Here is a 12,764-nt window from a genome sequence, read left to right on the forward strand (position 1 = left end):
CTCGTGGGCTCTTTGGCTACTGTTGAGCTCTCAGTGTCTTCTACAACATTCAGATTTTCAATACATAGAAATGAATGGTCATTGATATATGGAAAAACCTGGCAAATTATACATTATGCTTGCTGGAGCCTACCTCTCCCTGTTCCTGCTCCTGCGACGCTGAATGGCTCATTATCCCATTTAAAAGTGGTAAACAAAGTTTATAATCCGAGCACTTACTCTGAGGGATGCTAAATTTCCTCCCTCCCTAATATATTTATCTCCCCAACAATTAAGCTTTTGGTGAAATATTCTTACTTATACTTAATGGTATTGAGAATTGTGGAACTTTATGGAGAAAATTATTTTCCAGATCGGTATGGGGGAAAACTGAAACATGGAAAGGTTTAAGAACTTTTTAAAAACTCTGTAACTGTAAAAATTTCATCTGAATTTTATAAAAGTATAGAGGGAGTATAAATATAATTCAAGCTAGAGCTAAAAGTTCCTATTTCCTGCTATGGTCACAGTTCACCTGTACGTTCTCTATAATCTATATAAATAGATTAGTGGGGTGAGATGGTTTCTATTTCATTTCGCCTTCTATCAGATAGACAGTGAAGCATATTCTGTCAGGAGATATGCTTTCTCTGGTCACACGTGTCAGTCGATTCAACAACTTCCCTGAAAATGTCTGATTTTTTTTTTGATTGTGAAATTCATTACTAAAGGACAGAATTAGAATCTGTGCTGGCAATGAAAAAGATCTGTGAGTCACAGTATTTCAAAATCTTCTAAAGGCATCTCCTCCTAGAGAATCTACTTTCACCTGTTGACTAACAGCTGCAGATTCAAGAATCTGGAACAAATTCAAGAGCACTGCACAAACACAAGCTAGCCAAATCCTTTCTTAGCAATCTATTACCAGACTAAAATACTTCTTGGTTTTTTTAGCCTCAGAAGATCTTTTTTTTTTTTTAAGCCTGAGATCACAAGGCTATCAGTCATAGCTGAGATCTACAGTAGTGTGAAAAAGTGATCAGACTTCTCCTAGGATATAACAAATTTGGGTAATTTTCCTAAGGCAAGGGCTATGGTCAGAGAGGGGGACCTATGTGCTGGTGACTTCGGAAGTCTACCATGCGCAGTGGGCCTTTGACAGCTCAAAGGCTTGCTCCAAATGCAAACACCTCCACTCTGCCTTCTCTAAGTTTCCTTTAGCGTTGATTTTAACCTGATTTCATCTCTATAGAATGAAGCCCACAACTCACTAAGGATGGCTACTAGCTTTGGCTCTTAGGAAGTTGATGGCAATTTTAAGAGGACTTATTAATAGTGGTAAGGTGGGGATACTGAGAAAGTAGGGTTGGTCTAACTCTGGGAAGTTTGGTGTGCTAAAGGGATAGATGTAGGTCACTACATCTCAAGGTAGCTTGAGAAGGAATAGTTGTTAGGGAAAGAGATATTTTTAGCATGGTGTATAGTACTTGAGCACGCTTGCAGGCTGGGAACAGTGACAGAGAGAGACAGAATGGGAAAAATAAGTTGGGAAGAGTGAGGAATAAAGTAATGGGCATAATTTGGACCAAGAAGAAGACAGAGGACCAACAGCGTCTTTGAACATGTGAGAGTTTGGCCATTTTGTAGGGATGATATAGAGCTTTCTTCCCTCTGACAGAGGCCAGCAGTAGGGAATGAATGCTCTTTCTCTGGAACAAGGCACTTGGGGCAGATTAGCACTCTGTTTGTGAAGCTTGCGGAGGGTGAATAGGTATTCATCGGTTTGGGTAGGTTTAGAGGTAGTGGTCTCTGTACCCTCTGTTAGATTGGAGAGTCTAATTGAGCTCACTCAACTCTGTGAATGTACTAAGAACCACTGAATATACTAAGAGACTTCAAAGGGATGAATTATGTGGTATGTAAGTTATATCTCAATAAAGCTATTATTTTTTAAAAGGACACTATTAAGGGACCCCTGGGTGGCTCAGTCGGTAAGTGTTTGCCTTCAGCTCAGATCATGATCCCAGGGTTCTGGGATCGGGTCCCGCATCAGGCTCCCTGCTCAGTGGGGAGCCTGCTTCTCCCTCTGCCTGCCGCTCCCCCTGCTTGTGCTCTCTCTCTCTCTTGCTCTGACAAATAAATAAATAAAATCTTAAAAAAAAGAACACTATTAATATAAATATGTATTTGTCACTAATCTGTTAAATAGATTCTTAAGATTAGAAATGGTTAGGACCAAAAGAAACAACATGGGTAGGTAGGCTCAGTGGGTTAAGTGTCTGACACTTGGTTTCCGCTCAGGTCGTGATCTCAGGGTCATGATCTCAGGGTTGTGAGATAGAGCGCTGTGTAGGGCTTGTGCTGGGTGAGGAGCCTGCTTAAGATTCTTCTCCGTCTTTCTCCCTTTGCCCCTCCCCCTCCCTCTCTTAAAAAAAACCCATCATGGGTAGAAATGTTTCTACTTATTTAGATGATTCACAAATTCCTTTTCTGGAAAATGCTTGATCAATGCTAAAATAATAGCAACAGCCAGCACTTACATGGCTCTTGCTATGTACCAAACACTGTTGCAAGTGCTTTCATGTATGAACTCATTCAATCTTCCAGCGGCCCTGTGAGGTAGGCATTCTTTTTCTTCCCATTTTATAGATGAGGAAACTGAAACACAAAGAGGTTAGGCTAAGTTTCTCCTATAGTAAATGTCTCCTATAGACAGAATTTGAACCTGGGTAGTCTGGTTTTAGAATCCATGCTCTTGATGACCTGTCTCTGCTGCTTTACATTATTTCTGCACAAGAGATTTAATAGCTTTTAGTTTAGGATAATTTTAAAGCTTTCATGGGACAACAAAACCTTAGTAAGCTTTGTACAAATTATCTCCTAGATTCCATTTCAATATAACTGACTCCAGGTATTAGAACTCGGTGGTTACAAAAATGAGCTCTGGACACTGGCAAAGCTGAAGTGAAACTAGCTTTACCATCTCCTAGATGTTAGCTATAGAGAAATCATGAAATCTCTCCAGAACTCAGTTTTATCACCATAAAATTAGGATGATGATCCCTACTTTACAGGGTTGTTGTAGGATCAAATTAAGATAATTCATATAAAATATCTGACACATTTCCTACTAAGTAATGTGTAAACCCCTAAAAACAGTTTTTTATATATTTTTAAGTGTTTATTTTTTATTTAAAAATTTTTTTTAAGATTTTATTTATTTGAGAGAGAGAGCATGAGCAGGGGGAGAGGCAGAGGGAGAAGCAGGCTCCCCACTGAGCAGGAGCCCCATGCAGGGCTCCATCCCAGGACCCTGAGCCAAAGGCTTAACCAACTGAGTCACCCAGGCACCCCACCTAAAAACTATTATTATCTATGCTTTTCAGTATTTAATCCCAAGTTCAAAATGGTGTTTCTATGACTTCTAATTATTCTTTGGGGTCAAAGATCAAGAGCCAATTAAATGAGCACAATTGTATCAAGCCAAAAGATTCAAGAACTAGATACCTATTCTTTTTTTTTTTTTTATATTATTTATTTATTTGAGACAGAGAGAATGAGAGACAGAGAGCATGAGAGGGAGGAGGGTCAGAGGGAGAAGAAGACTCCCTGCCGAGCAGGGAGCCCGATGCGGGACTCGATCCCGGGATTCCAGGATCATGACCTGAGCTGAAGGCAGTTGCTTAACCAACTGAGCCACCCAGGCGCCCCTAGATACCTATTCTTGATAGTCCCAGGAGAGTTGACATTTCACACTGAGAAGGATCAGATTCATGAAGTTCACTGGAACTTCTCTTCATTTGAGGAGGGTAATTTTAAAAGCTTGAGTTCATGCAACCTGACTTCACCAAAGACTCACTGACAATATTCTGTTATACCCAATGCTAAGTTCAAAGCAGTTCTTATATACTCTAAAGATTTAGAAGACTAACAACAGAACTGAAGTTGACCCCAGGTAAAAATTCTGGTTGCTCAAGCAAAGGCAAAGAATGATAACAACAACTAAAACTGTAAGTTATAATCTTGTAGCTATAAAGAGGACTAAGGTCTCTTTACTGACTCTATGTATTTTATTTGAGTGTGAAGATTTTCAATTGAGTGTTTATAAAATTCATGACATAATACCAGTCACATTTATACATTATTTCTAATCCTTATGACTTTGCCAAATAAACATTTTACAGATGAGGAAAAGTATCAGAAAGCTTAATTTTTGTACAAGGCTACATAATTAGAAAAAATCCCATTTAAACTCACTAATATTCCGTAGGTAATAAGTAATATATTTCAGAAATCTTTAAACCTATGAATTCTTTTTTTTTAAAGATTTTATTTATTTATTTGACAGAGAGAGACACAGCGAGAGAGGGAACACAAGCAGGGGGAGTGGAAGAGGGAGAAGCAGGCTTCCCGCTGAGCAGGGAGTCTGATGTGCGGCTCGATCCCAGGACCCTGGGATCATGACCTGAGCCACCCAGGCTCCCCTAAACCTATGAATTCTAAACACTATTATATTTCTTTCTCTCTGTGGTTTTGTTTATTTATATCAGTATTAACTTTAAGTCCACGTTTGTTCTCTTTATAATAAAAATCATCTCTTCCATAAGTGTTAGGAAATGTAGTGTGGAATAATAAAAATATTAAGTAATGATTTTATTAAGTAGTAAGTAAGGAGGTTGTTATGGAAAGAGCTCTGAATAAGGATCTGAATTCTAACTGTAGCTCTGCCCCTGGGCTTTAACTCCTTAATCTTCAGAACAAGGGGGTAGACTGGATGATCTCTGAGACTTCTACCAGCCCAAACAGTCCAGACCTGCACTTGACATTGTCTTTATCACTGTTAACTGGCTGGCCATTCCGTTCAGTGAGGGCATGCTACCAATGTGGCTAGATTCTTGGTTCAGTTTAGAAGTTTCATTCTGTTCCAATGGTCATGGACACCACCTCTGACTCATGTCACAGCTCATAGCTGAAGTCAAGCAAGGAATATGGGTTTCTTGTTGCAAATCCATTTGTTCCGTTGGAAGTACACGTTAATAGTATCTTCACATAGCAAAGGAAACATACTGTTTTTATATCGTGACCAAGTGGCCCTCACTAGGGCAGCTCCGTTAGTGTCCAAAAACCAGAAAGCAGTTTAGCATCAGGAAGAAGGGGGTCATATACTTTGAGGAATGAAAAGCTTTGTAACATGAAGTACTGTTCTGGAAAGGTCATGGTTGGGAGCTTTGGGAGCTCAGATAGCAGCAGCTGGAGCCCAGATGCATGAACAGGCAGGCTGAGCAACCAGTTCACCTATGGGCATGATTGAGCCTAAAGCAGGCTCTTCATCCATGTGACATTGGTTGCATAACCTCGGTGCTTTTGTGAACCAGAGATATGTGCACACCTTGGCACATATACATGTGATGGCTAATCCACATACCTGTGTTTTTCAAACTCCATACTTCAGACAAGGAGACAATGGGAATTTGGCCTCATGAGAGGTCGTTCTCAAACTCACAACATAGTTTTGCTTTTGGTGCAGAAATAATAACTTGCATATACTCCTTCACCAGGTGAAAAATTGAATAAATAAATGAGTGGAATAATTTTCATCCCCGAATATTTGGCATTCTAAATTTAGAATAATTTAGAGTGGAATAATTTTCATCCCCAAATATTTGGCATTCTAAATTTAGAATCCATTTATGCTTGATACTTATGATAGGGGTAGCAATTAGGATTTAAGAGCAGATATTGTATTAGATTTGAATAGTGGACAATGGAATTGTGCTTTGGGTTTTCATAAATTAAAACATGCTGACACACCTTATTCCTAGAGAAAGGAAAACATGTTGTTGGACATTCTGTACATATTTAGACAAAGTTTTCAGGTAATTAAAAAGGTAATGTTGATACCTGATTCTTCTGAAATGAATGTTTGATAATATTACTAGAAAATTTAAAAGGAAATAATTATAAGCCACCACTTCTTATAGGTGCTTTTTTTTTTTTTAAGATTTTATTTATTTGAGAGAGAGAGAATGAGAGAGAGAGAACACATGAGAGGGGATAGGGTCAGAGGACGAAGCAGACTCCCTGCCGAGCAGGGAGCCCGATGCGGGACTCGATCCCGGGACTCCAGGACCATGCTTATAGGTGCTTTGTTTTAAAATTAAGCCCATGAAACATTCTAATTAGCTTAAAAATGTCCATTTGTAAATGTACACAAAGTATTCAAAAGTCCATATTGTTATGCCTCATATTTAACATCTCTTACTTGGTAGGTTTTCAAATAAATATTTATTGAGTGCTTTCCAAAATGAATAGACTTGAGAGGATTGTCTTGAAATGGTCATTTAGAGGAGGTAAATGGTTTATTTACTTGAATTATCTAAACATCTCATTCTTTTTTTGAATCGCCTTTTTTACGCTTATGATTCAGACGGCACAGCATAAATAGTAAAAGAACATCAGGTTCTGATGACATGATAATAAAGAGTAATGCAGTTTTCTAGGATGGAAATAAAATCTGTTCAAAGGTCAACTTGACAAACTTTTGTAACTCAAGTTGTTAATAGAAGAGACCGAGAGTTGCATTCTGTTTATCTTGGGGTGTTCCCATGTTGGACAAACTGGAGATTATCTTATGGAGAGATGGGTAAACTGTGTGTCACATTAACCATTATGTTTTACTCTGCTTACATAGGTGCAAGCACATGTGATAACTAGGACTGTTTTTTTATTCAATCATTCATCCTATTGGTAGAGAGCGTAGCAACTCTATCCTATGTTTACTCTGAAAAAAACCTGTAATTTAGTTAATCGTTAGTCCAGAGTTCATAGAAGCCCAGTTCTTAATCTTAATGGATAGTTTCATTGATCATTGTTAGCTTTAATAAGCTTGTAAATATAAACACAGTGACTAGTCTGTTTACTAAGAAAATACGTTATTCTGTGAGCTAAATCAAAACTGGTTGGCATTCTTTTTCATGGCATGAATTCCTATGTAGAATCTGGTGTGAACTTACTAAGAGACAAAATACTAGTATGAGGGACAGAATGTTTTCTCATTTTTTTAAAGTTTTAATTCCTTTTCATTTTAACAGTGCTATTTTTATTTTGTACTTTATATATTTAAAAATAATGTTCAGGGGCGCCTGGGTGGCTCAGTTGGTTAAGCGACTGCCTTCGGCTCAGGTCATGATCCTGGAGTCCCTGGATCGAGTCCCTCATCGGGCTCCCTGCTCAGCGAGGAGCCTGCTTCTCCCTCTAACCCTCCCCCTTCTCATGTACTCTCTCTCTTTCATTCTCACTCTCTCAAATAAATAAATAAATCTTTGAAAAAAAATAATGTTCATATTGCATTCATTTCTTTTTTTATTTAGGTTTTTATTTTAATTTCAGTTAGTTAACATATAGTGTTATATTAGTTTCAAGTGTACACTATCGTGATTCAACACTTCCATACATCGCCTGGTGCTTATCACAGCAAATGCACTCCTTAATTCCCATCATCTATTTAATCCATCCCACCCCCTCCCCTCAGATTGTTCTCTATAATTAGGAGTCCATTTCTTAGTTTCTCTCTTTCTATTTTTTCCCTTTGCTTGTTTTGTTTCTTAAGTTCCACATATATGTGAAATCATATGGTATTTGTCTTTCTCTGACTGACTTATTTTGCCTAGCATTATACTCTCTAGTTCATCTATGTCATTGCAAATGGCAAGATTTCATTCTTTTTTATGGCTGAATAGTATTCCATTCTCTCTCTCTTTCTCTCTCTCTCTCTCTCACACACACACACACACACATCTTCTTTATGCATTCATCAGTCTATGGACATTTGGGTTCTTTCCATAATTTGGGTATTGTTGATAACTCTGCTATAAACCTTGGAGGGCATGTATCCCTTCAAATCAGTATTTTTGTATCCTTTGGATAAATACCTATTTATACAAAGTGTAATTGCTGGGTTGTGGGGTAGTTCTATTTTTAACTTTTTTTTAAAATTAACATTGGCATCAGGGAAATACAAATCTATTTTTAACTTTTTGAGGAACCTCCATACTGTTTTCCAGAGTGGCTGCACCAGCTTGCATTCCCACCAACAGTGTAAGTGGGTTCCCCTTTCTCTGCATCCTCGCCAACATCTGTTTATTTTAGCCATTCTGACTGGTGTGAGGTGATATCTCATTGTAGTTTTGATTTGTATTTCCTTGATGATGAGTGATGTTGAACATCTTTTCATGTGTCTGTTGGCCATCTGGATGTCTTCTTTGGAAAAATGTCTATTCATGTCTTCTGCCCATTTCTTAACTGGATTATTTGTTTTTTGGGGTGTTGAGTTTTATAAATTCTTTATGTATTTTGGATACTAATCCTTTATCAGATATGTCATTTGTAAATATCCTCTACCATTCTGTAGGTTGCCATTTATTTATGTTGATCATTTCCTTCGCTGTGCAGAAGCTTTTTATTTTGATGTAGTCCCAATAGTTTATTTTTGCTTTTGTTTCCCTTGCCTCAGGAGACATATCTAGTAAGAAGTTGCTATGGCTAATGTCAAAGAAGTTACTGCCTTGTTCTCCTCTAGGATTTTAATGGTTTCAGATTTCACATTTAGGTCTTTCACCCATTTTGAGTTTATTATTGTATATGGTGTAAGAAAGTGGTCCAGTTTCATTCTTTTGCATGTTGCTGTCAAGTTTTCCCAACACCATTTGTTGAAGAGACTGTCTTTTTTCCCATGGGATATTCTTTCCTGCTTGGTCAAAGATTAATTGACCGTATAATTGTGGGTTTATTTCTGACTTTTCTATTCTGTTCTATTGATCTATGTGCCAGTATCACACTGTTTTATTACAACTTTGTAATAAAACTTGAAGACTGGAATTGTGATGCCTCCAGCTTTGCTTTTCTTTTTCAAGATTGCTTTGGCTATTCGGGGTCCTTTGTGGTTCCATACAAATTTTAGGTTTGCCTGTTCTAGCTCTGTGAAAAATGCTGTTGGTATTTTGATAAGGATTGCATTAAATGTATAGATTGCTTTGAGTAGTATAGACCTTTTAACAATATTTGTTTTTCTCATCCATGAGCATGGAATGTTTTTCCATTTCTTTGTGTCATCTTCAGTTTCTTTCATCAGTATTTTATAGGTTTCAGAGAACAGGTCTTTTATCTCTTTGGTTAGGTTTATTCCTAGGTATCTTATTATTTTTGGTACAATTGTAAATGGGATTGATTCCTGAATTTCTCTTTCTGTTGCTTCATTATTGGTATATAGAAATGCAACAGGTTGGGGCACCTGGGTGGCTCAGTCATTAAGCGTCTGCCTTCGGCTCAGGTCATGATCCCAGGGTCCTGGGATTGAGCCCCTCATCCGGCTCCTTGCTCGGCGGGAAGCCTACTTCTCCCTCTCCCACTCCCTCCTGCTTGTGTTTCCTCTCTTGCTGTCTCTCTCTGTCAAATAAATAAATAAAATCTTAAAAAAAAAGAAATACAACAGGTTTATGTGTGTTGATTTTGTATCCTTTGACTTCACTGCATTCATTTATCAGTTCTAGCAGTTTTTTGGTGGAGTCTTTAGGGTTTTCTATATATATTATTGCATTCATTTCTATTTATTAATTCTCTACATGTTAAAATTTCTAGATTTAATTGTTGAAAGAATAATTTTTATTAACTATAATAAACATGCAACTTCAGGGCATGCTTCACAAGCCTTGGTCACGTGGTCTGAATTACCAGATTTAAGCCATATCTCTCTCAAATTTCAGATTAGAACTATACTATTTTTTAAAAAAACTACACTACCTTATTTTTAAAAGATTTTATTTTTTTATTTGAGAGAGAGAGAGAGCATGCATGAGTGGGGGGGGAGAGAGGGATAGAGGCAGAAGCAGACTCCCCAATAAGCAGGGGGCCTAATGTGGGGCTCGATCCCAGGACCCCCAGATCATGATCTGAGCTAAAGGCGGATCCTTAATTGGCTGAGCCACCCAGGCGTCCCTACACTACCATTTTTTTTAACTCATTATTAAACATGTGAACTTAAGCCATTCATTATTATTCTACCATATACTAATATACGATGTACATTAATATACAATATAATGTACACTTTTATCATGAATCTTTCATTCTTAATTTAACCTCTTTTTAGTACAGTACACATATCCTCAGCTGTGCTTCCTGACTCCAGTTGAGATGTTGCTTAACCTTCTATCAATAATACCTAGCAGACTACCACTGGGAAGGGCCATGAGGGGTAAGAGAGGAAAGAGCTCTGGGGATTAAATACTTCTCAAACAGATTCTACTTGCTCCTCCTGATAGTCATTCCACCTTTATCTTCTAGTCCAGAAATACCAGTGCTGTTAATTTCCACACCTTTGCAAGATTCTGGAGGGTGTATTGGGTTGGTTTTCAGTTTTCTCCACTGCTGCTTTGGATTTCAGCTTTCTTGAGTTTCTAAGTCAGTTACCATTTATTTTCTCCCTAGCTTCCAAGCTTTTAAGTTTATGTCCTTCCCAGAACAAAATATTTTAAAATAACATCTGAACAAAAAATATAGTCTATTTGGATACATTCATTTCTTTGATCTCTAAGTTTCTTATTTATTTTATTTTAATGCCTCTGTTAATGAATTTGTTTTGGTGCAAGGAGCTCCAGTTGCAATCTCAAATGCCTAAGGGGCCAGGTATGTGTTGTGGTTCCTCTCACTGGATCCAAACCTTAGACAGGTCAGGGTCAGAAATAATTAGTTAAGTTTGGGGGAATTCCAGAGCAATACAATGTGTGCCCTATTTTCCATTTGGGACAATAGGAGATTACCTGCTCCAGACCCACAGGGTAGGGTATAGATGTAGAGGGTAGGATAATAGGGTAGAGATGAATTTGTGACCAGAGGGTGAGACAAAGGGCCCAAGACAGTCCCTACCTCCCCCTCTTCACATCCTGCCAGTTTCCCATGGTTTTATGTGGAGGGGACATTTTCAGAAGTTTCCCATATATCCCCAGTGAGAGCATGGGAAGTAGGTAAGACATGCAAGTTAGGGGCATTGCTATGTGACCACCAAAGTGAGAGGCAAGGTGACAAGACAGAGCCAGGGGCTAGATGGAGTTCACTGAGATACAAGGATCCAAGCCTCCAGGGAAGAGCTGAGACTTCTGGAGATGATGCTGGAGGTGGGTTTGTTGCCTGCTCCCAACCATGTGGAGAAAACAGACCACAAATGAAACCATGGATTTTAGCAGTGGATGCAATAGGATCCCAGGAGACTAGCAGCCCCCTCCCTTCCTCGGAAGGGCCCTGAAACTGTCTCCTCTTGGAGATGACATCTTGGGAAGGAGGCGGCAGCAGTGGTGAAATTTTGAGCATAAAGAAACAGCCTTGAGGGAGGTCTGAGCCTTGAAGTCACTGACTATTTTGTCTGAAAGAAACATTTATAAAATGAAAGAGACCACTTCAAAGCACAAGAAACTGTGCTTTGAAAGGGAAAGGGACTGAATTACCTTTAGCAAATTTAAATGTCCCTCCTATCAGCAGAAATTGTGGGCTCATAAGAAACAGTATAGGAAACTAAAGAAGCCACATTTTTCTTAAAATACCCGAGTTGTTAGTGTACATGTCAAGATATGATTGCACCCTCTTGTTGGAATTTTGATTTTATTTGAATTCATTGAATGCCACTTCATTAGGTATTTTAAAAATATTTTATGTATTTATTATGTATGTTGCATCTGGTGGTATAATTGTTTGAATACGAAACTAGAGAAATCTAGGGAATTTCTTTCTGACATGCACTATAATAGTTAAAACAGGTAACAGACAATTGCAGGTTGCGTTAGACTACAAGATTGTCATTTGGTATTTACTACAATTGCAAAATCAGCTCGTTAAGGAAAGATAATTAGACTCCCCCGAATCTCTTGATGTCACAATATAAATATAAATTGTGGGGTATGACATATAAAAAAATTACTGCCTTCAATGTCCTTAAGTTATTACTAGCCCGAGAGAGAGAAAAAACATAGCTAAGTGTACGTTTCCGAGTACATTTATAGCAGGCATTTGTCTCCCGCTCCCTGTTCTTCAGTAACAGTAGGAAAAACGTCTAAAAGCCTTGGTTTTAGATTTGGAGCCAACCGTTTGCTACACTTCTGCCCAAAGCCACCGATGTCTTCGTGTGTAAGTGCGCGCGAGTGTGTGCGTGCTCGGGTCTGTGTAAGGCTTAATTAAGCTTTGGGATAGAGAGTAACTGTGTCGTAGCCCTGTGGGGGCCTCGTGCGAGCCCTTGCGTGGGTTTCGCAGTACAGCTCCCCCTCCACGAAGAAGTAGCCCTTCTGTTTAAGGTTGAGGTTACAGTCGGCGCACACGAAACACTCCGGATGCCGGTGCTTGTCCCGAGCCTTCACAACAGCGCCGCTGTTGAGGGAAAGACAAGACGGAGTGACAAGCACAAAGCCGAAAACCTGATGCAAAGGGAAGCAACGCGGCAGATGCGGCAGGTGCTGTCTGTTTCACGTGCAGGAAACAGCCTCCAGCCAGCCCTTCCAGCTGGAAAGCCCGCACAGCCGTGAGGCTGCTGTCATCCTCAGGGAGATCCGAGACAACCACAATAACACGTCACGGGGTTCTCTCGGATGTTGACGTGTGACTCTTTCCCCCATTTTTCAAACAAGTCGCTTCTATAAAAGCTATAGGATCTGCCCTCATGATCTATGCCGATTGTTTCTTTGAAAGAGGAAAACATGATACAGATACGGCAAATACCTCTGCAAAGGATTCTGATTTTGACC

The 12,764-nt window shown here is 38.9% G+C and overlaps 1 long non-coding RNA gene across 1 annotated transcript; it reads right to left on the reverse strand.

Annotated features, from left to right (window-relative positions):
• Positions 1–2,158: 2,158 nt before the first annotated feature.
• On the reverse strand, positions 2,159–3,976 carry LOC145720295 (uncharacterized). The gene is made up of 2 exons (XR_014143216.1): positions 3,698–3,976; positions 2,159–3,486 (listed from the first exon to the last, which is right to left on the reverse strand). It is a non-coding gene; the product is annotated as an uncharacterized LOC145720295 (long non-coding RNA).
• Positions 3,977–12,764: the final 8,788 nt, after the last annotated feature.

The sequence above is a fragment of the Leptonychotes weddellii genome, chromosome 2 (genome assembly GCF_054177405.1).
Source record: "Leptonychotes weddellii isolate Sample4059 chromosome 2, ASM5417740v2, whole genome shotgun sequence".
Classification (NCBI taxonomy): domain Eukaryota; kingdom Metazoa; phylum Chordata; class Mammalia; order Carnivora; family Phocidae; genus Leptonychotes; species Leptonychotes weddellii.